This window comes from Mustela putorius, unplaced genomic scaffold (genome assembly GCF_011764305.1).
Source record: "Mustela putorius furo isolate JIRA1106 unplaced genomic scaffold, ASM1176430v1.1 tig00537244_pilon_pilon_pilon, whole genome shotgun sequence".
Taxonomy (NCBI): domain Eukaryota; kingdom Metazoa; phylum Chordata; class Mammalia; order Carnivora; family Mustelidae; genus Mustela; species Mustela putorius.
Window position 1 is genome coordinate 9,068 of NW_025422383.1, and position 27,143 is coordinate 36,210.

The 27,143-nt window shown below is 35.4% G+C and overlaps 1 pseudogene; it reads left to right on the forward strand.

Moving 5' to 3' along the window:
* Positions 1-11,574: 11,574 nt before the first annotated feature.
* On the forward strand, positions 11,575-12,893 carry LOC101674248 (annotated as a pseudogene).
* Positions 12,894-27,143: the final 14,250 nt, after the last annotated feature.

The window sequence follows — 27,143 nt, forward strand, 5'->3', positions numbered from 1 at the left end:
TTTTACATGGCCACATCACAGTTAATGTTCTTAGGATAATTTATAGTCCAGATTCCAGTTTTGACTTTTGACACATCCCGCCCCCAGTAGAGGATGTAGTCTAGGGTCAGGCATCGCCTTCAGTTTTCATGCCACAGCCTTCACTAGTCTGAAACGATTCCATAGCCACTTTTTTTTCTTCCTGTCTTTTACGATGATGACATTTTAATGGGCTGCCTTTTAATGGGAAGTTCCTAATTACGAGTTTGGCAGATGTTCTCCCATGAATATATTCAGATTAGGAATTCTAAATCAGAACACTATATAGGTGATATTTTATCCTTCTCAAGGTACTACAAACTTGAGGTTCAGAATGTCCATTTGCTCTTTATTAATGAGATTTTTTTTATTATCAGTTTTGTATATAAGCTTCCAGAGATTTTTTTCTCCCACACATTACTACTGCCCTAGTCTTTTCTCTGAGACTTTAATTTCACATATATTGTAACTTTATATTATTTACGTCTCTCTTTTTTTTTTGTATTTTGCAGGGCTGGATAAAAACATTTATAGTTTTTCTTTTGATTTAACTTATTTCCCTAATTTGCTCTTTAGTTGCACCTTTTTTATTATGTTAATTAGCCAACATGTAGTATATATTTTTTTATGTAGTGTTCAGTGATTCATTAGTTGCATATAACACACAGTGCTGATCACCACACATGCCCCCGTTAATACTCATCACCAGGTTATCCCATTCCCCCAAGCCCCCTCCCTTCTATAACCCTCAGTTCTGTTCCTACAGTCCAGAGTCTCTCATGGTTTGTCTCCCTCTCTGATTTCTTCCCATTCAGGTTTCCCTCCCTTCCCTGTGGTCTTCCATGCTATTCCTTATGTTCCAAATATGAGTGAAACCATATGATAAATGTCTTTCTCAGCTTGATTTATTTCAGTTGCATCTAATCTATATTTAAATCCATTAAATTATTACTTTCAGTGATATTTTCAGTTCTAAAATTTTTATTTGTTCATCTTCTTTTATTTTATACAAACTGTTCACCTAAATTCTTCATTTTTTAGTTTCTTGAACATATTAAAATAATTTTCAAGTTTGTGTCTGAAGACTACATTATCTAGAGTCTGTTTTAATTACCAATTTTGACTCATATATTTTAATAATTTCTTGTCTGATTTTTGAAAAGATTTTATTTGAGAGAGAGAATTAGCAAGAGAGAGTGAGCGAGCTTGGGGGTGGGAGAAGGGCAGAGGGAAGGAAGAATCTGAGCAGGAATCCCAGTGTGGGGCTTGATCCCAGGACCCCAGGGATCATGACCAGAGCCAAAGGCAGATGCTTAACTGACTGAGCCACCCAGGTGCCCTGGAAATCGAATAACTCTTAATATTTACTTTGCATGCTGAGGAAAAAAAAAAAGTCAATTATGAATCTACTGTTCATAACATAAGAGGTGTCAGAGGTAGTATTTAGAAACTTTTTTACTACGATGTAAGAATAAGGACCAGTTAGCTATATATAAAATTCTTTTCAATATCTTAACTGACAATGTACAATTTCATAACTGAAAAGTTGGTTGTTGGTTTTTTTTTTATTTAAATCTTTTACTTGAACAGAGAAGACAATCATCAGGGACAGAAGATAATCATCAGGAACACAGAAAAGTTTTGCTTATTTTTCTCTTGCTATTGTTTTTTCTGTACTTAATTGAACTAAAAATCATTAAAACTGGGAAAGGAATTGTTGTTATTATTGCTTTAATTATTATAATTACATTCTTCATCATCATCAATCCAGAGAATTTTAAGTACACAGCACTATCTGGCCATTAGATTATGTAAGCAAAATATATTTTTTTAAAAAATCAGACACAGTATAAAAACTAATTGCAGCTTCCATGATTCATTTAACATAGCACCCAAATCACTGTCTTAAGTGCTAATATGAAGTTAATTCATGGCATTCAATTAGTTCAACAAATAGTTATTAGGCACTTACTATGTGCCAAGAATAGTTCTATGCACTGAGTATAAAGTGGGGAACCCAAATTTGTAGGCCTTACAGAATCTACATTCTAGGTAGGAGAGGCATACAATAATAAATACAAAGGTAAATATAAAATACATTTTATCAGATGATAAAATGACGAGAAAATACAATGACAATGGAGAAAAATAAGGTAAAGGGAATTCAGAGGAATGGGCAAGGAGAGATTCTGTCTCATTGTCAGGATGATAAAATGACATTTGAAAAGGACCTGAAAGGATTAAGAGAGCTAGGCAGATATCTCAAAGAAGAACATTCAAAGCAAAGAAAAGGCAAGTGCAAAGGTCCTGAGGTAAAAGCATGCCTGGCATAATAAGGGAACAGATTGGAAACCAGAATACATATGATCTAAATAAGATTAGAGTGGAAATAGAGTACAGCCATAATGTTTAGGGTCTTAGGGGCTATTATAAAGTCATGGAGTTTTACTCTGAAGTATGGAAGCTACCAAGGAATTTCAAGCCGAGAAGTGACATGATCTAACTTATGTTGCTAAAGGACCACTCAGATTTACATGTCAAAAATAAATAGCAGGGTGAGGAAAAGGAAGCCAGGAAACTTGTTATGAGGCTACTGCAACAGTCCAGCTAATAAATGATGGTTCTTCAATTGGGGTTTTGACCTAATAATGGTAAGATGTGGACAGATTCAAAATGTTTTCCAAAGATAGAGTAACAGCTTTTGTTGACAAATGGAACATGGGGATGATGGATAACTTCACAGGTTTTGCCTTCGGAAGGATGAAAATGTTATCAACTGAGATGTGAGAAACAGGGCAGAATAAAGCTAGATATGGTGTGGCTGAGTTCGTATTTAGACATGATAAATACTAATAGCTATTACACATCTGCAGAGAGATGTTGAGGATATCATAAAATATATGAATCTGTATTTGGGGAAAAGGGAGAGATATAAATCTAGAACTTGTCAGCTCACTGATAGTAATTAAATTCTTAATAGAAAAGTGCACCAAGTTAGTGAGTATGAAAACAACAAGAGCAGCAGTTTGAAAACTGAACCCTGGAATATTCCAATATCCAGAGGTCTTATAAGTGAGAAAAGTGAACTGAAAATTAACTGCCAATGACATAAGAAAACCAGAGATTGGTATCCAGAAAACCAAGTGATAGAAGAGTTTTAAAAGAGAATGAAGTGATCAAGTGATCAAATCATGCTGATAAATTAGTTAAGACAAGGACTAGAAAATGATCATTGGGTTTAACAGCATAGTAATAACTTAAGACTTTTTATAGAGTGGTAGAGATAAGTCCTGATTAAAGTGAATTCAAGCAAGAATGGAAACAAGACTACACATATTGAAACATCAAGTACAAGCAATGCTATTGAGGAAATTTGCTGAAAAGAAGCCCAGAGAAATAGAACAGGAACTGGGGAGGAATTTGAGGTTGAGCAAATTTTATGTTTAATTGAGAATATGACTCCTTACCCGAATAAAGCAGTGAAGGGGGGAAAACTGATAATTCAAGACAGAGGGGCAGGACAATTACAGCAGCCATATCCTTGAAAAGGAATGGAACCAGTTGTAAAAAAGGTGTTGGCCTTCAATAGAGACACAAAACATTTCGCTAGTAACGAGAACGAAAGTAGTGTATGTGGAAATAGAAGTAGTCAAACATTGTTTCAGTTATGTGGAGGAGAAAGAATTGAACACAGCCAAGCTTGAAAATATTCTAGAAACATACAATGTAGGAAGAAAGAGGCCATGAAAATATGTACTAGGGTTGATTAGAGTGACAGGCCATAAACTCTATGTGAAAGTCAAAGACATGAGGACATGCAGCATGTGGAAATACCATAGAAGTAGTAAAATGAGTGTCTTATAGATCCTGGTAGGGTTCAAGATTTGACCTCAGGACACTAGAAGGAGTGAACAGGAAAAGAGGAATGGTATGGTAGTTGACAAGTATAATATTTAACATTAAGATTATGGGGGAGTGAACTAGGTTATGACCATAGATATGAGTACCTGACTGAGGAGGGAGACAAACCATGAGAGACTCTTAATCTCAGGAAACAAACTGAGGGTTACTGGAGGGGGGAAGGAGGGGTAGGGTGGCTGGGTTATGGGCATTGGGGAGGGTATGTGCTATGGTGAGTGCTGTGCATTGTGAAAGACTAATGATTCACAGACCTGTACCTCTGAAACAAATAATGTATTATATGTTAATTTTAAAAAAAGAAAGAAATGAGTACCTGAGTCAAGGTAAAGGATAAAATCAGTGGAGGACAGGAGGTCAAGGAACTGAGATGGCAGAGAAGTATATTATAAAAGTGTTGAAATTATATTTATATATAAAATCCATTCTATCTCTCTTATACAAATTACATAATTATATATACCTAAAAATTCATTCATATATATTCATTCATATAAAACATTGACATATTTTATATATAACTTATATATGTGTATATATATATATATATATATATAGAGAGAGAGAGAGAGAGAGAGAGAGAAGGGGAGAAAAAGAAGGAAGGAGAAAGAAAGAATGAATTTGCCAGATAATGAGAGTTTGACGAAATGTGTGTGAGAAAAAGACCTGGGGTCAACAGATGCATCAGCATGGGGTAATGAATGGAATAATCTAGTTATTTGAACTTCAGACTAGGTACTTTTAAGGAGAGTAATGGGAACGGACTGAAATGTACCAAGGGAATCTACCTATCTCTAGGTCCAGTGGCAGAAGAGCACAGAAGGAAAAATATCTCCCTCTTCACAGGAGTCACAGGAAGTTGATTCTTTAGGAAGAATTGAGCATCAGAGAGTAAGGAGGTAAAAAAAAAAAAAAATGTTTGCAAAGAGGTTAAGAATTCAGAGATTTTTGCTCATAACAGACACTGGTTCCCAGAGTCCTCAATGGAGGATTTGGGGAATTAAGAAAGGAGAAAGATTTTTTACAAGTAAAGAGACTTAATGAGATGATAGATGAATGCAGATGATGGATGAGGACATGGAAATGTGGCTCACAGGGTAAGTGACAGAGACAAGAGTGAGGGGGCACAATGTGGTTAGTCCTGGGTCCTTAAGCAGGATATGGTGGGGAGAGGAAGTGAGTGTTGTTGAGAAGGGAACAGAAGATCTTAGCAAGAATATGTAAAGCCCAAGATCCACTCTTCACTCCCACTGATGACAATGTGAAGGCCTGAAGAGACTCTACATCTGGTGGAATCCTCGAGAACATACACAGAAAAAAAACTTGATTTATCTTGTAACTGCTAAGGAACTTACACAATTGGGCTTGAGACGAAATACTGTACGGTCAGTGGAAAAGCTATATTATTAAAATTTTAGTTAAAAAATAAGAAAGATACAATAGGCAGTTTTGCTGTCTCTGGCATGTAAAAAAATAAATCAGCTTCAATTTTCATTGCATTGCCAGATTCTCCACCTGTTGGTTGGGTGCCGAAATCTTAGACTTATTTTCTTTTTTTTTTTTCTTTTTTAAAGATTGTTATTTATTTATTTATTTGACAGAGAGATCACAGGAGACAGAGAGGCAGGCAGAGAGAGAGAGAGGGAAGCAGGCTCTCTGCTGAGCAGAGAGCCTGATGTGGGGCTCGATCCCAGGACCCTGAGATCATGACCTGAGCCAAAGGCAGCGGCTTAACCCACTGAGCCACCCAGGCGCCCTTAGACTTATTTTCAATCACTGACATAAAATATCCACACTGCAGACACACACACACAAACTTTAAGTTGAAGAGAATTATTAAAAACATTAACAACTATAGATCACTCACCAGTACAGGTACCATGTTTACCCTTGCTTAAACCCTTTCTCTCAAGTAATAATTGCAATAGCCTTGTGATGGGTTATCCTCATGTTTTCAGAGGTAGAAACTGAGACATAGAGAAATAAATTTGTCCTTGGTCATACAGTGAATAAATGTTTGATACATGGTATACCTGAGTTGAGATCACTATCTGAAAACACAGTATCAGGATTCTATAGTAAGTACTACTCAGAGTACAGTCCCTGGACCTGTGAATTTGTAGGAAATACTAATTTTAGTACCCTATCCCAAATCTATTTAATCAGAAACTCTGGGGTTAGTGTCCAGAAATCTGTGTTTTAACAAGTCCTCCATGTGATTCCATTGTAAGCTCAAGTCTGAGAACCCCTGTTCTAAAATAAGTAGGGATGGAGTATCAGAGTATCGAGAACATGATAAAAGATAACTACCTATCCCTCCAGAGTCTTTAAATTCTGACTCCTATGACACTGTGAGTGCGTATATGTGTTTCCATGTGTATTTAGGTACATGAGTAGCTGGTGAGTATGAGTATGTCAATGCAGGGATGTAGTACTAGCTAATCTCCCTCCCTCATTCTAAATACTTTCAAAATTATTAAATTCAGGATTTACTGAAGACAGCTAGGATTTAGATATTAGCACAACTGTCATCCTTATGTTATAGCCTATTAAATATATAAAGAAACAACTCTTACTGTCTGAAACATTAAAGTTTTCATTTTCATGATAAAATATATAACTTATAGGTGTTTTGCACATTCTGAGCCTCTCAATTTTATTAGAAGCCAGACTTTGCTGAACATGACAGTAACAATGTGGGGCTTTAAGACAAGAAAACTGTCATGACATTAATCTCTGACTCTATTTAGGGAACACCTTGTTATAAAAGACGTTCTTACTGCCACAGAGCTGTTGCTAGGGGCAGTTAAATCGCTGACACAACCGGTTAAATCTCTTCTTCTTCTTCAGTGAATAGAGAATATGAAAAAGACTGCAACTGATTTTTTTTTGTATTATATAAATAACTGAATTTCATTAAAAGATTTTCCAAAAATTGTAGCAGAATTTCTCTCAGCTATCTTCACACTTTGCAATAAAAATAGGGACCATTACAAAGCCATTTATCAGGACAATACTTTCCCTCTAGTCCTAAGGGCATGACAAAAAACTAAATTTACTAGGAAAGAGGATGTTTGAAGGGAAAATTTTGCATCCATTACTCAATTTGTGAAGTAGGTATGGTGAAAGGCAATGGTGGTCAGAAGCAGTTCAAGTCTTGTATTTCTCTGCTTCTGCTTTTTTTCCCCAGCCACTTTACAACTGTGATATCATATGCATTATCATCAGAGAAAAATTTGGAAAGGTATAACATCTCTACTTTATAGAGGAAAAAACCCATGAAAGTGTAATAAATAGGCATGGATAATGCTATATGTTGGTTTAAAACTTATATTATAACTCAGTCGATTGATTGTTACCTCTCTGACACTGCTCCAGTTCTCACCTAAACTTCTGCGTGTGTCTAGATATAGTACATGACACTTCCACTCAAAAGGTGATGATCTAGACCAGAGTTTTCAAACAATTCAAGGACAACACTAAGATGTTATTAGTCTCTCTTACTTGCATTCATTCATTTGTGCACAGTGAGGTTCTCCAGAGTTCCATGATGTATGACGTGGCAACAGACTGAATATAGAAGCAGATAGGAAAATCTGGCTTTTTTCTATTAAGTTGTCATTAAAGAGACCTGTAAATTGTATAAGTTAGTAAGTAAGTAAGTAAATAAATAAATAAAATAGCCTCTCTTTTGACCTAAATAGTTCCTGAAATTTTCAAGAAACTATTTTAACATATAATAGTGTCATCACTGTTTCAAAATGAATAAACTAAACATCTCAGTATAGTTTCTAATACAATATATATAATCTACATTTTAAAAAGTTCTTTGTGAAGAAGGATGGTCCAAGAAAGGTCCAGAGAGACCCTGAACTCAATTCCTGCCACAGATATATTAAACTTACACCTACATATAGAGCAATTCCTTCTGAAGAGCTGAGGGCTGACTGAACAGCTTCTACACAACTGATGCTAGAGGTACCACAAAGAGAAGGGAAGGAGAGATGGAGATTTGGTGATATTAGGAAGCTCACCCTCAAATTTGTGGCTTGAAGTAGGGAGGGCTATCACTATAGGGCCCATTGCACAGGCTCACCCACCATGGATTATAGTTAAAAACAAAACAGCAGTTTCAAGGGCAATTAGATTGTATATGAAGGAAATCTGTATATGTATATATACATATATATGTATATGTATATATGTATAGTTCCTTCAGTATATGAAGGAACTAAACCTAGCAAGCCCACCAAACGAGCAGGGAACTACTAGAATGCTCTTCAGGGTTGGAGACACTAGTGACTACCTTTTTTTTATGTTCACTCTCCACCCTGATGTATGGACAGAAGCATGGTCTAGGCACTCTAGCTGACATCCTAGGACTATCCAGTGGACCCTGGCCCCCATCCCATGCCAGCTCTGGTTGTTTCTGCAAGGTACCCCTAGCAAAATGTGCTCCAGGATTCCCTGGGCTATGCCTACACCAATTCCAGCCCTACCATCAAGGAAGCCCCAGTGCACCATGACCCAGGATATTCCTGCCGGAGTACACTCCCGTTTCAGCCAAGATGGGCCCAACACAGCACAGCCAGGGACCACCTGGCCTATGGCTGCTGCAGCCAGCCTGCCAAAGCTGCCAGGCAGATACATTTTATGTAAAAGATTCTCCTACACAAGGTCAGTCCTTGAGACCAGATGAGGTAGCTGTTCTGCTTGCTTCATAGAAGCAAACACAGAAAAGTCAAACAAAATTAGAAGACAAAGGAATAGGATCCAAAGGAAGGAACATAAAACCCAAGGGCAAAGAAACCCTAATGTAACAGAAATAAGTAACTTACCAGATAAAAAGGCCAAAGTAATACTCATGAAAAAGACTCATTAAAAAATAATATTCATTAATGTGGGAGAAGAATGAAGGAACACAGGGAGAACTTCAAAAAAGTCTTAGAAAATATAAGCAAAAAAATGCAATAATTGAAACGAAAAAACATACTACAGGAAAGAAGCAGTGAATTAAATGATACAGAAGAACAAATCAGCTACCTGGAAGGTAGAACAGTAGAAAACACCCAATCCAAACAATAAAAAGAAAAAAGAATAAAAAAGAACTTTAAAACAATGAAGACAGTTTAGGAGACTTCTGGAACAATATCAAGCATACTAACTTTCTAATAAATGGATCCAAAATAGATGTACACAAAATGATCCATACTGATGCATATTAATTAAAATGGCAAAATTTAAAGATAAAGAGTGATACTGAAGGCAGCAAGAGAAAAACAGTCATATACAAGAAAAACTCCGTATGATTGTCAGCTAATTTTTCAGCAGAAGATTTACAGGTTAGGAGCAAGTGAATATATATTTAAAGTGTTGGAAAGAAAAAATTATAACCAAGAATATCCCACTGTAGGGTGGGATTCAGAATTGAAGGAGAGAGATTTTCCTAGACATGCAAAAACTGAAGGATTTCATGATGACTAAAATAGGCTTACAGGAAATATTAAATGGTCACTTTTAAGTGATGAAAGGAATATAAATAAAAGAAAACATATGGAAGAAAAATCTCATTACTAAAGGTAAATATATAATGCAGGCAGTGAACTGGACACTTAAAAACTGATCAAACCATAAGTGACTCTTAATCTCACAAAACAAACTGAGGGTTGCTGGGGGGAGGTGGGGGTTTGGGAGAAGGGGGTGGTATTATGGACATTGGGGAGGGTATGTGCTTTGGTGAGTGCTGTGAAGTGTGTAAACCTGGTGATTCACAGACCTGTACCACTGGGGATAAAAATACATGTTTATAAAAAAAATAAAATAAAATAAAAAATTAAAAAAAAAGTGATCAAAAAGGCTGAAAAGCAAAAATAGTTAATCAAGTAATTATGATACGTAGCTTACACAAAATAAAAAAATGTAAAATATGACATCAAAAACTTAAAACATTGGTGGGGGATAAAAATGTAGTACATTTAGATGTCATTGGAACTAAAGTAACTATCAGCTTAAAATGGACTATTATATGTAGAGATTGATAAATATAATCTACATGGTAATAAAAAAACCCCAAAACCTATAATAGATACATGGAAAAGAAAGGGAAATGAATACAAATATAACACTAAAGAAAATCCTAAGACCATGAGGAAAGAAACCAAAAGAAAAGAATAGAGAATAACAACAACAACAAAAAAGAAAGCAATTAACAAAACTGTAATAAGTATGTATTTATTGATAATTATTATAAATATAAATGGATGAAATGCTCCATCAAAAAATACAGGATGGCTGAATGGATGAGACAAACAAGACCCACCTATATCCTTCCCAGAAAAGACCACATTCAGATCTAGAGACACATTCACACTAAAAGTGAAGAGAGAGAAAAACTTTTTAAGGAAATGGAAACAAAAAGAAAGTTGGAGTAGAAATAATCCTATCAGACCAAATAGACACTAAAATACTAACAGAAAACAAGGAAGAGCACTACATAATGTTCAAGGAGGAGTCAACAAAGAAGATGGTTTAATATTTGTAAATATTTATGCATCCAAAGTAACAAAAGCTAAATATATAAAGCAAACACTAACAGACATAAATGGAGAAATTGATACCAATACAAGAATACTAGGAAACTTTAATACCCTACTTTTATCAATGGACAGATCATCCAATCAAAATCAAAAAGGAAATATTGCCCCTAAATGACACATCAGGCAAGTTGGACTCTAAAGATATCTATCTACCTACCCTTTTAACATTCCATCCCAAAACAGAAGACAAACTTTTTTCAAGTGCACATAGAACATTCTCTAGAATAGATCACATGTTAGACCCCAAAACAAGTCTCAATAAATTAAAGAAGAATGAAATCATATCAAGTATCTTTTCCAACTACAATGCTATGAAACTAGAAATCAATTACAAGAAAACTGGAAAAAACACAAAGACATGGAGACTAGACTCTGTGTTACTAAACAACCAATGGTTCAACAAGAAGTTGAAGAGGAAACCAAAGACAAAAATGAAAACCAATGAAATGGAAATACAAAAGCTAAAGTCCATGGGACACAGCAAAAGCAGTTCTGAGAGGGAAGTTCATGGATAAAGACCTACCTCAAGAAACAAGAAAAATTTCAAATAAATAAGTGAACTGTACACATAAAGGAACTCAAAAACATAGCCCAAAGTTAGTAAGCAGAAAAAAAAAAATAGCTAAGAGCAGAAATCAGAGAAATAGTGATTTAAAAAGTAGAAAAGATTAGAGATGGATGTATGAAAAGATAAAATCAACAAATCAACAAACTCAACAAGACCTAAGGAGAAAAAGCCAAGTTAAAAAAAAATAATCTATCTATCTATCTATCTATCTATATATATATATATATACACACACACACACACACACACATACACACATAGGAGAGAAATTACAATTGACAGCACAGAAAGACAAAAGATTATAAGAGATTACTATAATTTTATGCCAATAAATTGGAAAACCTAGAAAATTTAAATTCCTAGAAACACACAACATTCTAAGAAACAGTCAAGCAATAGAAAATGTTCTCTTTCACGATGGGTTTGTCACCAGAACACAGGTCTAATGAAAACCACTGCCAAACCTAAACCAAAATGGGAAAGGAAAAGACTCATATCAACATCATCACTGGACACATAGATTTAGACTAGTCTTCACTACTGGTCCTCTGATCTGCAAATGTAGTGACAAAAGAAACTATCAAAAAATTTGGGAAGAAGACTGCTGAGATGGGAAAAAATTCCTTCAAGTATGTCTGGGTCTTGAATAAACTGAAAGCTGAATGTGAACATAGTATCACCATTGATATCTCGCTGTGGAAATTTGAGATCAACAAGTTATGTGACCATCACTGATGCTTCATCAATGATGGGATTTCATCAAAACATGATTACAGGTGCATATCAGGCTGACTGTGCTATCTTGATTGTTGCTGCTGTGTTAGTGAACTGGAAGCGGGTATCTGCAAGAATGGGCAGACGCATGAGCATGCACTCTCGCTTACATACTGGGTGTGAAACAACAGTTTTGGTGTTAACAAAATGGATTCCACTGAGCCATGGCCAGAAAAGATACGAGGAAATCATTAAGGAAGACAGTACCTACATTTAGAAAATTGGTTACAACCCTGACACAGTAGCATTTGTGCCAATTTCTGGTTGGAATGGTGACAACATGCTGGAGCCAAGTGCTAACAAGCCTTGGTTCAAAGGATGGAAAGTCACCCATAAAGATGACAATGGAAGTGGAACCACATTGCTTGAAGCCTTGCACTGAATTCTACCACCAACTCATCAGACTGATGATTCTTGTGTCTGCCCCTCCAGGACATCTAAAAAATTAGTGGCACTGGTACTGTCCCTGTGGGTCGAGTGGAGATGGACATTCTTTAAACCTGGCATGGTGGTCACATTTGCTCTGGCCAATGTTACAACTGAAGTAAAGTCTATTGAAATGCACCATCAAGTTTTAATTGAGGATCTGTCAAAATGTTCGCTGTGGCAATGTGTGGTGACAGCAAAAATGGCCCACCAATGGAAGCAGCTAGCTTCATGGCTCATTACCCTGAACCATCCAGGCCAAATCAGTGTTGGATGTGAACCTGTGCTGAAATGTCACACAGCTCACAATGCTTACAGCTTTGCTAAGCTGAAGGAGAAGATTGATTGCTCTCCTGGGAAATGGCTAGAAGATGGCCCTAAGATCTTGAAATCTCATGATACCACCATCATTGATATGGTTCTTGACAAGCCTATGTCTGTTGAGAACTTCTCTACCCTCTTCTGTTCTATTTCACTGTTCATGACATGAGACAGATAGTTGCAGTGGATGTCATCAAAGCACTGGCCAAGAAGACAGTGTTGAAGCTGGCAATGTCACTGAGTTTGACCAGAAAGCTCAAAAGGCTAAATGATTGCCATCCCTAACACTTGCCACCCCAGTCTTAATCAGTTGTGGAAGAAGAGTCTCTGAAATATTTTTGTCCATTGGCCATTTAAATTTAATAATAAAATATTCGTTAATTATAATGATACATTGCCAAAACCTTCAAGGAAAAGAGAGGATTTTGTGGACCATTTGGTGTGTGTGAGTGTATGCATGTGTGTCTGTAGCAGTTCTAAGTTATTAGTTTTAAAATCAGTACTCTTTAATGGAACCAACTTGACAAAAATCTTTCACAGAATTTTGGGATTAACGAAAACAAAAGTTTAGGGTGCCTCGGTGGCTCAATCAATTAAGTGTCTGCCTTTGGCTTATGTCATGATCCCAGAGTTCTGGAATCAAGCCCCAAGTCAGGCTCCCTGTTCATCGGGAGTCTTCTTCTTCCTTTGCCCTTCCTTTACCCAACTCATGCTCTCTCTCTGTTTCCCTCTCTCTCGGCCTCAAATAAATAAAATCATTTAATTTTTTTAATTAAAAAATAAAAACAAAATTTTAATGAGAAAAAAAAGAAATAGAAAATGTGAATAAACCAATTACAAATAATGAAATAAGTAATTTTAAAACTCCCCCCAAAAAGATCCAGGACCAGACAGCTTCACAGGTGAATTCTACCAAACATTCAAAACTTTAGTACCTATCTTTCTCAAATTAGTACAAAAAATTGAAGAGGAAGAAATGATTCTAAACTTTTTACAAGGCCAATATACCCTAATCCTAAAACCACACAAAGACATCACAAAAAAAGAAAATTACAGGTCAATATCCCTGATGAACATGGATGCAAGAATTTTTCAACAAAACATTAGCAAACTGAATTCAACAATATATTTTAAAGATTATATACTCTGATCAAGTGGGATGTACTCCAGGGATGTAAGGATGGTTCAATATCTCCATATCAAATAACATGCTATACCATATTAACAAAATAAAAGATAAAAATCATAAAATCACCTCAAGAGATACAGATAAAGCATTTGACAAAATTCAACATCCATTTATGATAAAAATTCTCAAGAAAATAGGTATACAGGAAACATACCTCAACATAATAGAAACTATTTATGACAAACCCACAGCTAACATACTCAATAATGATAAGTTGTAAGCTTTTCCTCTCAGATCCGGAATAAGAAAAGGATACCCACTCCTGCCACTTTTACTTAACATAGTATTCGAAGTACTAGCCACAACAACTGGGCTAGGAAAAGAAAGGGCATCCAAACTGTAAAGCAAGAATTAAAACTCTAACTATTTGCAGATGGTAATACTATACATTAGTATAGTACAAAGAACTCTCAAAAATGCCCCCCCCCACACACACCCCAGAGCTACAGGATACAGAAGATACAGAAATTAGTTACATTTTTATATACTAATAATGAGCTATCATAAAGAAATTAAGAAAATAATTGCACCAAAAAGAATAAGTTACCCAGGAATAAATTAAACTAAGGAGGTAAAACACTTTTACTCTGAAAGCTTTAAGACACTGATCAAAGAAGTTGAAAATGACAATAAAAATAAAAATACACCATACTTATAGAAGAATCAATATTCTTAAAATAGCCACACTTCTTAAAGCAATCTATAAATCTAACACAATCCCCATCAAAAAAGCAATGGCATCTTAACTGCTATAATTGACAAGACAAGAAACAACAATTGTTGGAGATGCTGTGGAGAAAGAAGAACCCTCTTACACTCTTGGTGGAAATGCAAGATGGTATAGTAACTCTGGAAAACACTGTGGAGGTTCTTCAAGAAGTAAAAATTGAGCTACCCTATGAACCAACAATTGCACTACTAGGTATTTACCCCCAAAATACAGATGTAGTGAGAAGAAGGGCCATACGTACCCCAATGTTCACAGAAGCAAGATCCCCAATAGCCAAATTGTGGAAAGAGCCAAGATGCCTTTCAACAAACAAATGGATAAAGAGGATGATGTCCATATATATAATGGAATACTTAGCCATAGGAAAGGATGAATATTCACCATTTGCACCAATATGGATGGGGCTGGAGGGGATATGTTAAGTGAAATAAGTCAAACGGAGAAAGACAATGATTATATGGTTTAACCTATTTGTGGAACATAATTAATAACATGGAGGACATAAGGAGAAGGAAGGAAAAATGAAGGAGGAAAATCAAGGGGGAGACGAACCCTGGGAGACTAGGGACTCTGGAAATCAAACGGAGGGTTTAGAGGGGAGGGGGGTAAGGGTATGGTCTACCCAGTGATGGGATTAAGGAGGGCACATATGGCAATGAACACTGGGTGTTAAACACAAACAATGAATCATGGAATACTACATCTAAAACTAATGATGCACTGCATGGTGACAAACATAATAAAAAAATGACAACATGGATCATATGATCTCCCTGATATGAGGAAGTGGTGATGCAACATGGGGGCTTACGTGGGTAGGAGAAGAATAAATGAAACAAGATGGGATTGGGAGGGAGACAAACCATAAGTGACTCTTAATCTCACAAAACAAACTGAAGGTTGCTGGGGGAAAGGGGTTTGGGAGAAGGGAGTGGGATTATGGACATTGGGGAGGGTATGTGCTTTGGTGTGTGCTGTGAAGTGTGTAAACCTGGTGATTCACAGACCTGTACCCCTGGGGATAAAAATATATGTTTATAAAAAGTAAAAAATTTAAAAAAAATTAAAAAAAAATGACAACATGGGGGGTTAAGGGGGTAGGAGAAGAATAAATGAAACAAGATGGGATTGGGAGGGAGGCAAACCATAAATGACTCTTAATCTCACAAAACAAACTGAGGGTTGCTGGGGGGAGGGGGTTTGGGAGAAGTGGGGTGGGGTTATGGACATTGGGGAGAGTATGTGCTATGGTGAGTGCTGTGAAGTGTGTAAACCTGGCGATTCACAGACCTGTACCCCTGGGGATAAAAATATATTATATGTTCATAAAAAATAAAAAAGATCAAGAGAAAATGTAAATTTAAAAAATGATAATAAAAAATGCAATGGCATCTTTCATAGAACTAGAATAAATAATCCTAAAATTTATATTGAACCACAAAAGTTACTAAATAGCCAAAGCAATTTTAAGAAAGTACAAAGCTAGAGGTTTTATGCTCTGACTTCAAACTATACTACAAAGCCAAAGTAATTAAAACTGTATTGTATTGGCAAAGAAACAGATATATAAACCAATGGAATAGAATAGGGAGCCCAGATATAAACACGCACGTGTATGGTCAAATAACCTATGGCAAAGGAGGTAAGAATATACAATGGGGTAAAAGAAAGTTTTTTCAATAGTAGGACTGGGAAAACTGGACAGTGACATGCAAAAGAATGAAACTAGACTACTATTTTACACCATACACAAAAATAAACATTAAGACCTGAAATCATCAAACTTCTTAAAGAAAACATGGGTATAAGCTCTTTGACATCGATCTTAGCAATCTGTCTTTCGTCCAGTCACCTCAGGCAAGGAGAAAAAAGGCTAAAACAAACAAATGGGATTAGATCAAAGTAAAATGCTTTCTTTTGCATAGCAAAAGAGAAAATTACGTAACAAAAGGTAACCTACTGGATAAGAGAAAGTATTTGCAAATCATATACCCAGTAATAGGTTAATATCCAAAGTATATGACAAAACTTTCACATCTCAGTATCAATAAAACAAACGTTTCAATTAAAAAAAGTGTAGAAGATACAAACAGACTTTTTTTTTCCCAAAGAAGATGCACAGCTGTATATTAAAAGATCCTGAGCATAACTGGTCATCAGAGAAATGGAAAATCACAATGAGATATCACTTTACACATACCAGGTTGGGTATCATCAAAATGACAAACAAAATGTACTGATGAGGATATGAAGAAAAGAGAACCCTTGTACAGCAGTAAATTGCTGCAGGCACCATGAAAAGCCAGATGGAGTTTCCCCCAAAAAAAATTAAAAAAGAAAGAAAGAAAGAAAGAAAGAAAGAAAGAAAGAAAGACAGACTATACCATTCAACAATTCTGCTTCTGGGTCTACATCTACAGCAAATGAAAAACCAATTTGAACGGATATATGCACCACTATGTTCACTGCAGCATTAATTACAATATCCAAAATACAGAAGCAAATTAAGTGTTCATCAATAGGTGAATGGGTAAAGATGTGGTATATAAATACAATGAAATATTACTCAGCCATAAAAAATAAAATTTTGGCATTTATGACAACATGGATGGACCTAGAGGACATTATTGCTAATTGAAATAAGTCAGAGAAAGACAAATACTGTATTGTTTCAATTACATATGGAGTCTAAAAAACAAAATAAATGAACAATCAAGACAAAGCAGAAACAGACTCCTAAGTACAGGAAACCAACCGTTGGTTCCTGAAGTGAAGAGGGATTGGGAGGTGGGAGAAATAGGTAAAGGAGTTTAGGAGGTACAAACATACAATTATAAGATAAGTAAGTCATGTGGATATAATGTACAGCATGGGAAATAGAGTCAATATTGTAGTAATTTTGACAGGTGGTAACTGGACTTAATTATCAGCATTATTTCATAATGTATAAAAATATCAAATCACTAGGATATTCACCTGAAACTAAGAGGATACTGTATGTCCATTTTGCTTCAATAAAAATTCATAAAATAAACATTTATTTGGGGTCCTCAATTATTTTTAAGAATGCAAAGGAGGTCTGAGAACAAAAAATTTGAGAACTGTGGGGCTAGGCTAAAGAAAACCTGACCCACAAAAAAATCCCAATGTTTCAATCATGTTCTTTATTCACTCTTATTTTCATTCTGTCTTCATTCTTCATTCATTCATCTTCTAAATCCAATAATTATTTCTTGAGCTCTGTTTTGTGCAAAACCAGTTACATAATGATGAACAAAGTAACTTTCATTATTCCTAGTAGATGTAGAAACCTAGTAGATGTAGAAAATGATAAACATAGTGCATGTTTATTGCAGACTTTGATACATTGTTTTAAAGAAAAAGAATAAGATGTTAGGAGGTAGAATAAAGGATGAAGGAACAGATTAGAGAGGTTGTATAGAAGGATAAAGAAAAATCACCATAAAATAAATGAGAGAAAAGAGATCTGACAGAGGAAAAATGTTTTTAAGATCCTAAGGTAGTCAAAAGCTGAATGTACGCCAGGAACTTAAGTATGAGCAGGTAGCTAGAGTGTAACAAGCCAAGGAGAGGCTGGAAAGGAAGACACTGGAAACAGGCAGGGGGCATAACTTACAGACCACTGTATACCATGACAAAAACTTTAGGTATTGGGACACCTGGGTGGCTCAGTGGGTTGGGGCCTCTGCCTTGGGCTCGGGTCATGATCTCAGGGTCCTGGGATCAAGCCCCGCATCGGGCTCTTTGCTCAGCGGGGAGCCTGCCTCCCCCTCTCTCTCTGCCTGCCTCTCTGCCTACTTGTGATTTCTGTCAGATAAATAAATTAAAAAAAAAAAACTTAAAAAAAAAAAAAACTTTAGGTATTATTCTATGTGCAGTAGGAAGTTTTGAAAATGTCAGACAGTGGAGTGACACAACCTACGTTCAAAAGGCAATACTAATTAAAATGTAAAGCTATTAGATTGGAAAAGGACATTTATCTAAGTTAACCAACAGAAATAGAATGAGAAAAACTAGTAAACCCAGGGGAAAAGCTATACAGTAGTCCTACTCTTATCTATAAGGGATATGTTTCTAGACCCTCAGTGGATGCCTGAATTCATGGGTAGTACCAAACAATATATATCCCATGTTGTTTATATATATGATAAAGTTTAATTTAGAAGTTAGGCACATTAAGAGATTAACAATAATAATGGCATAAATCAATTATAATAATATACTATAATAAAAGTTACGTGAACATTCGCCCTCCCCCCCACTTTAAAATATCCTATTATACTGTATTCACCCTTCTGATGTGAGATGTTAAAATGCCTACATGATGAGATGAAGTGAGGTAAAAGACACAGACACTGCGACATAGCACTGAGCTGTCAGCTTCTGAGGATACATCAGAACAACAGTCATTTGTTTCCAGACAATAGTTGACCATGTACAACTGAAACCACACTAATCACAACTGCAGACAAGGGGATACTACCGTGTAACACTAAAAACTTACAGAGAAACAGGCAAACTATCTGTGGCCTTGTATGAGAATAAATTTAACACTTATTGCTTAGTCTATTCTCTCTGCCCTTACTCTCACCCAGGAAAATTGTACCTGCTTATACATTTATACTTAAATACTATATTTAAAAGTTCACTTCAAACTGTCACATGAGAACAGAATGAGGCTAAGGGAGCAAAGATGGAGAGATTCATTCAGAGGATATTATAGTTGTCAAAGATAAAGATGATGGTAAGCTGGATAAAATGGTGATGGCGAAAATGGAGGGTATGTAACTGTGAGAAAGGAAATAGATTTTAAAAATTAATGATTTTTTTTTGGGTGCAACCTATTGTGAAGGTTGAAGAAAGGTAGAGATAAAATAGAACTTGCAGATTACTGGTTTGTGCAGCTGAGAAAAGGTTGATTTGATTTACTGAGTTAAGAAAAACAACAAAAATGTGCTGAATAGGAGAGAAAGAAATTAACTCTTTGGGACACATTAGGTTTAACTTGTTTATGAGACATCTCTGGCAAATGTCATGGAGGCAGTTGGGTAAAAAAGTATGGAATATATAGGTAAGTTTTAGAATGAAATACATGGTTAGGAATAATTGGTATGTATATGATAACACATTATTTATTTATTTATAAAAGATTTTATTTACTTATTTGACAGACAGAGATCACAAGTAGGCAGAGAGGCAGGCAGAGAGGAGGAAGTAGGCTCCTCATGGAGCAGAGAACCCATGCGGGGCTTGATCCCAGGACCCTGGGATCATGACCTGAGCCGAAGGCAGAGGCTTTAACCCACTAAGCCACCCAGGCACCCCTGATGACACATTTTTTAAAATGAGGTTCCACACCCAGCATGAAGCCCAACATATGGCTTGAACTCATGATCCTGAGAGCAAGACATGAACTGAGATCAAGAGTCAGATGCTTAAATGACTGAGCCACTTAGGCACCCCTGTAACACTTACAATTTTATGTACTCCCTTAATATCTTTGAGCCTTATAGCCTCCAAAGGCCTACGCATGAATTTTCCTGCTCTCACCAGATAGGGTCCCCACCCAGAAGTAGGCTTCTCAACCAGCTAATTCCCCTATCCCCTGCATGAGCTGCACCTCACCTGATATTCCACCCCAATTTTTTGCTTCTCTGACAGCCTGTAGAATTATTCAAACAAGTCAATCACACCCACTTATGGGAAGCCTGGAGTACCCAACTTTCCTCTTATCACAGAGTCTGCCTCCCACAACCCCTGCTGGTTCACTCCATTCCTTTGTGCAACACCCATGTGGCCCTTCATGACCTCCAGGATCTTTGTTCACCGAAGTGTAAATATACTTGACTAATAAACAGTTGCCAATCTCATCTGTCCAGTGATGGGTGTCACATGTTCAACCACCATAGCACTTAGGGCAAGGGATCCCTTCTTCAGTACAGAGTGAATAGAGGGTAATGAGAACAAGACATAAAAGTCATTTAAAACTACTGAGATTAGATTAAGTCATGCAGGCAGAAAGTTTCAAGACAATAGTGCCTAGCAATAAGATGCAGTGATGATCCACCAAGAGTAGCAGATAAGTAGGTTGAGAGATGAGAAGAAAACCAGTAAAACACGGAGTCCTGAAAACCAAAGACAGAATATTTCTAGAAGAGGACAAAAAATTACTTTTAACCCTAGTATAAAAGTTAGAGGATAAAAATACATTAATGGATATACAATATTAAAAATAAGCAAACGCTACAAGAACACAAAATGTTAGTGTACTAAGTGGAATAAAAGTGGAGAGGTTCTATGTGTGGTTAAAGTTAAGTTGATATCTACTTAAAATAGATGGTTATAACTCCAAGATATTTCATGCAAACCTCAAGCTAACTACAAAGAAAAAACCTTTAATAGGCACAGAAAAGAACAATAGAAAAGAATCAAAGCAAGTAACTAAGAAACTCTAAAATAATGAAAGAAGACAGCAATAGAGGAAGGGAAAAAAATAAGGACATCACAACAGACCATGTATATATATAGTTTTGAGAAAAGATAAACAAGACTAACAAGACTGACAAAACTTTAGCTTGCCTAAGTAAAAAAAAAAAGTCTCAAATAAGATCATAAATGAAATAGAAGACACCACAACAGCTGTCTAATAAATAAAGGTGAGACTATTATGAACAATTATGGGCCACTGAATTTAATAACCTAGAAAAAATGAACAAATTACTAAAAAGATACAACCTACCAAAACTGAATTAAGGGGAAATAGAAAACCTGAACAGACTAATAATAAGTAAGGAGATTGACTCAGTAATCAAAAACTTCTCAAGAAGGACAAGCTCAGAGCCAAATGGCTTCATGGTAAATTCTACCAAACATTCAAAGAAGAATATTTATTTTTTTGTAAACACTTCCAAAAAATCATTCTACCATTGTATAAGGCCCAAATTAACTTGATATGAAAGCCAGAAAAAGACATCATAAGAAAACAAAGGGGCACCTGGGTAGCTCAGTGGGTTGAGCCGCTGCCTTCGGCTCAGGTCATGATCTCGGGGTCCTGGGATCGAGCCCCACATCGGGCTCTCTGCTCAGTGGGGAGCCTGCTTCCCTCTCTCTCTCTCTCTGCCTGCCTCTCTGCCTACTTGTGATCTCTACCTGTCAAAATGAATAAATAAAATCTTAAAAAAAAAAAAGAAAACTACAGGATATTAACTCTGATAAATATAGGTGTCAAAATGCTCATTTAAATACTAACAAAATTCACCACCAAATTAAAAGGATCAACTATCACAACCAAGTGGGATTTATTCTAGGAATGGAAGGATCATTCAGCATACACAAATCAATGTGATACACCATGTGAACAAAATTAAAGAAATCACAGAATTCTCAATAGATGCTCAAAACAGCATTTGACAAATTTCACCATCCATTCATAATAAAAAGTATAAAAAAACAGGCATAAAGGAATTTAACACAATGAAGCATTTATGAAAAGCCCACAGCCAACATCACAATCAATAGGAAACAACTGCCAGCTTTCCCTCTGGTACAACTCTTTCTACTGTATTCTACTAGTATTAGAAGATTACCCAGAACAATTAGAAAAAAATATAAAACATCCAGATCAGAATAAAAAAAGTAAAATTATATTTCTGCAAATGATCTAACCATATCTGTAGAAAACCCTAAACTGAATTAGAATAGACTAATTGAGTAAAATTGAAGGATGCAAAATCAACATCCAAAATTTAATAACATTTCTATATACAAACAGTAAATTAAGAATATTAAGAAAATAATTCTGTTCATAATAGCAACAAAAACAATGAATACTAGGAATAAACTTAGCCAAATAAAAAAAGACTTGTACCTCAACAGTTAAAAAGTTTGATGAAGGAAATTAAAGAACACACAGATACATGGAATGACATTCCATACTCATAAACTGGAAGATTTTTTTTAAAAGATTTTATTTATTTATCTGACAGACAGAGATTACAAGTAGACAGAGAGGCAGGCAGAGAGCAAGGAAGGGAAGCAGGCTCCCAGCTGAGCAGAGAGCCTGATGTGGAGCTTGATCCCAGGGCCCTGGGATCATGACCTGAGCTGAAGGCAGAGGCTTTAACCCACTGAGCCACCCAGGTGCCCCACATAAACTGGAAGAATATTTAAATGCCCATTCTCTCCAAAGTTATCAACAGACTCAATGCAATTCATATCAAAACTCCAATGGTATTACTTACATAAATAGTAAAAGTAATCCTAAATTCATATGTAACTACATGGACCTCCAAAAGCCAAAGCCATATTAAGAATGAACAAACCTAGGGTCCTCATACTTTCTGATTACCAAAGATGCTGCAACCAAAACAGTATAATACTAGCATAAGACAGATACATAGACAAAGAACAGAATAAAGAGCCCAGAAATAAATCCAGGCATATATAAGCAACTTGTCTTTGACAAGGTGTCAATATAAAATACAGAAAGGATATTTTCCTCAATAAACGGTGCTAGGCAATCTGGATATTCCCATGAAGAATGAAACTAGGCCCTTATCTCATTCCATATTCAAAAACTCATGCACAATAGATCCAAGACTTAAATATAAGACCTAAAATTGTAAAATTACAAGAGACAAAAACAGGAAGGAAGCTTCTTGACATTGTTCTGGGCAACATTTTTTTTTTTCGGCAAGTCACTTTTAATGTGTATTATTTTTTAATTTAAGTGTAAGTAGCATACATTATTAGTGTCAGGTGTACAACATACTGATCCAAGGATTCTAAACATTACCCAGTACTTATTGTAGGCATTAAGTCATCATCTGTCACCATACAATATTTTTACAATATTTTTACTATATTCCCTCTGCTGTACTTTTCTTCTCCATAACTTATTTATTTTACAACCAAAATCTGTAGTTCCTAATCCCATTCACCTATTTTACCCATCTCCCAATTCACCCCCTCTCTGGCAACCACTAGTTTCTGCTCTGTATTTAGAGTCAGGTTTGTTTATTTGCTTTGTCTTTCAGATTCTTCATATAAGTGAAATTATATGCTATTTGTCTTTCTCTGACTTCCTTCACTTAGCATAATATCCTCTGTCCACCTATGTTGTCACAAATGGCAAAACCTCAGTCTTTCTCATGGCTGAATATTATTCCACATTGTGTATGTGTGTGCGTGTGCATGCGCGCGTGTGTGTGTGTATACACATCTTCTTGATATGGAGATAGCACCTCACACCAGTCAGAATGGTTAGTATCAAAAAGACAAGAAACAACAAGTGCTGGTGAGGATATGGAGGAGATAAAAAAAAAAAAAAAAACTTAAGCACTGTTGGTGTGAGTGTACATTAGTGTAAACACTTTGGAAAATAGTACAGAGGTTCCTCAAAAAAAAATTAAAAATTAAAGTACCATATGGTCCAGCAGTTCCACTACTGAGGATTTACCTCCCCAAGTTCACAAAAAAGGTAATTCAAAAAAATTTATGCAACCCCTATGTTAACTGCAGCATCATTGACAATAATCAAGATATGGAAGCAACTCAAGTGTCTATCATTGGATGAGCAATAATTTTTTTTAACACAACACCGAGAACACAAACAGTAAAAGCAAAAACAGGCCAGTGGGATTGTATCAAACTAAGAACCTTCTGCACAACAACAATAACAAAACAATCAACAAAATGAAAAGGAAACCTATATGGGGCACCTGGATGGCTCAGTTAATTAAGCATTCAACTTTTCATTTCAGCTCAGGTTATGATCTCAGGGTTGTGAGATGCAGTGCTTTGCTGGGAATCTGCTTCTCTCCTTCTCCCTTTCCTTATATTCCTTATATATATCTCTTTCAAATAAATAAATAAATCTTTTTTTAAAAAAGGTCATGTATGCAAGAGGAAAGCCTATTTACAAATCTTTTATCTGTTAAGTGGTTAATATCCAAATACATAAGAAAATCATAGAACTCAATAGCAAAACAGAAAAAAAAAGTTCATTTTAAAAAATGGGTAAAGGACCTGCACAGACATTTCTTAGAGAAAGACATACAAATGGCCAAAAGTATATGAAAAGGTGTTCAACATCATAAATCATTAGGGAAATGCAAATGATATCAAAGAATTTATCACTTTGTTTCTATTAGTATGGCTATTATCAAAAAGTAAAAAGTAGGTATTGGCAAGGATGTAGAGAAAAGGAACCCTGTGTACAGTACTGATGGCCTATAATTTTGTACAGCCATTGTGAAAAACAATATAGAGGTTGCTCTGTAAATTAAAAACAGAACTACCTTATAATTCAGAAACAGCATTCCTGGGTATATATTCAAAGGAAATGAAATCACCGTCTCAGAGAAATATCTGCACTTCTTTGTTCATTGCAACATTGCTCACAAAAGCCAAGACACTGAAACAACTTCAATGTCCATCAGTGAATAAATGAATAAAGACAACGTGATACACACACACACACACACACACACACACACACGGAGGAATATTTTTCAACCTTCACAAAGAAATAAACCCAGCCACAAATGAACCTGGAGGACATTATGCTAAGGGAAGTAAGCTAGATATAGAAAGATAATGCAGGATGATCTCACATATAGAATCTAAAATAGTCAAATAGTAATAGAAGAAGGGAGTAGAACAGTGATTGCTAGGGGCTAAGGTAAAGATAATTGGGAGATATTGGGAAAGGCATACAAAGTTTTAGCTATCCAAAAAGAATAAATTCCAAAGCTCTAATGTACAGTAAAGTGACTATAATTAGCAATATCATACTATTTGCTAAGAGGGTAGATGTTAAATGTTCTCACCAGAAACTAAAAAAGTAACTATGTGAGGTGATGTATGTTAATTAGCACGACTGTGGAGATGATTTCAGTGTATACATGCATCAAAACATAGTTATCTACCTTAGGTAGATATAGTTTTTTTAAACAAAAAAACCATTGACTCAGCTATGTTTGGTAATATGGAAGTCATTGCTGAATAAGAAATCTGGAATACATGAAAAGAGCTTGTTTGAATTCTAGTAGGAATAACCCAATAAGGAAAAATTTTGATGATTCTAGAGAAAACAAGGACAGTAAAGAGAGTTCCTTAAAAGGCAGGGTGGGGTAGAGCACAACTTCCTTCTTTGGAAGAAATAAGAACTCATCATCCTCATGACTGTAATAAATAAAAAACTGAATGTAGATACTGATATTTTCAAAACTTGGTATTAGAAGAAAGAGTTCTTTTCTAGTGCTTCTGTTTTCTCACTGAAGTATGGGCCAAGCATCATTGCAAATAAGGATAGGAATTTGAGGAGATAAACAGAGTCTACTTGAAAATCATCGTAGAATTCTGATAGTTTGAAATTCCCAATTAAATCAGTTCTCAATTGTATGTAAATCATAAACATGACAATAATTGCTATAATTTTATAAACACCTATCATTTCATATGCATCATCTTTTTAATTTAAACCTTAGGACAATCTTATGATGTTGAAATAATTTTCCCACTTTATATTGAAGGAATTGCAGCTCATAAAGCTGCTGTAATTCATCAGTCTAGTAAGTGATCGGGTGCTAAAATGAATTAAATTTTTTTCCCATCTAAGTTATATCCAATGTACTGCATCAGTTTTTCTCAAACTTGGGTAGTGCAGACATACTTTACAAGGAAACAATTCTCATAGACTCCTAGCATTAATTGCAATTAGTTTTCATTTTTTAAAAATATAACAAACATAAAGAAACAAGAAAACAATTCTCATGAACTCCTAGCATTAACTGCAATTTGTTTTCATTTTTTTAAATATTATAAACATAAAAATTAGAATAAACCCTATACTTACAGCTCTTATACAACTAGAAAATCATACAAAATCTACATATTGGCAACAAAACTATAAGGCCAGTAAAATTCCAAATACCATTATTTTAAAATGGTATTTGTTAAAACAGATTATTTATAATAGATTAAAAAGAAAAGTGGTATTTTTGTGTAATATGTTTCACTTTGGTTTATATCTTTATTTTAAACATATAATAAGGTATCATTTGAATTGCCATCATTATTTTTTTCTTACAATGGACACATTTCTAACCACCAATCATTTTTATAGTGCACTTAAAATACAACACTGAAAAATATTAAGGAAAATATCTTCATTGTGTGTTTACTATGCTTACAGCTAACACACATTTTAAGATGACACTTATAAAGGTTGTATGTCTTTACAGTTTTTAGGCATGTTTCTGACACTTGAGTGGAGCCATACCTGAGATATAACTTCATGAACTAATTATCCAGTTCAAATAGCACAGTAATTACAGTTACTGTGCTATGGAGTCACTTGTCTACCCTTCACACCAGAATATTTACAAACTGAAATACAAATAAATGCAGGAATTAAAATTCTGTGACAATATCATTTATAAGGTAGTTATTCAAAAGATCTAAAATTTGAGATATTAATCCATTTCTCTCAACCCTGCTCAACTCTGTAATCCTACCCCTACCAACACAATCACCACACCTCTTTTAAGTAGGTGGTCAGCTCCGTGCTTGTTACTGTTT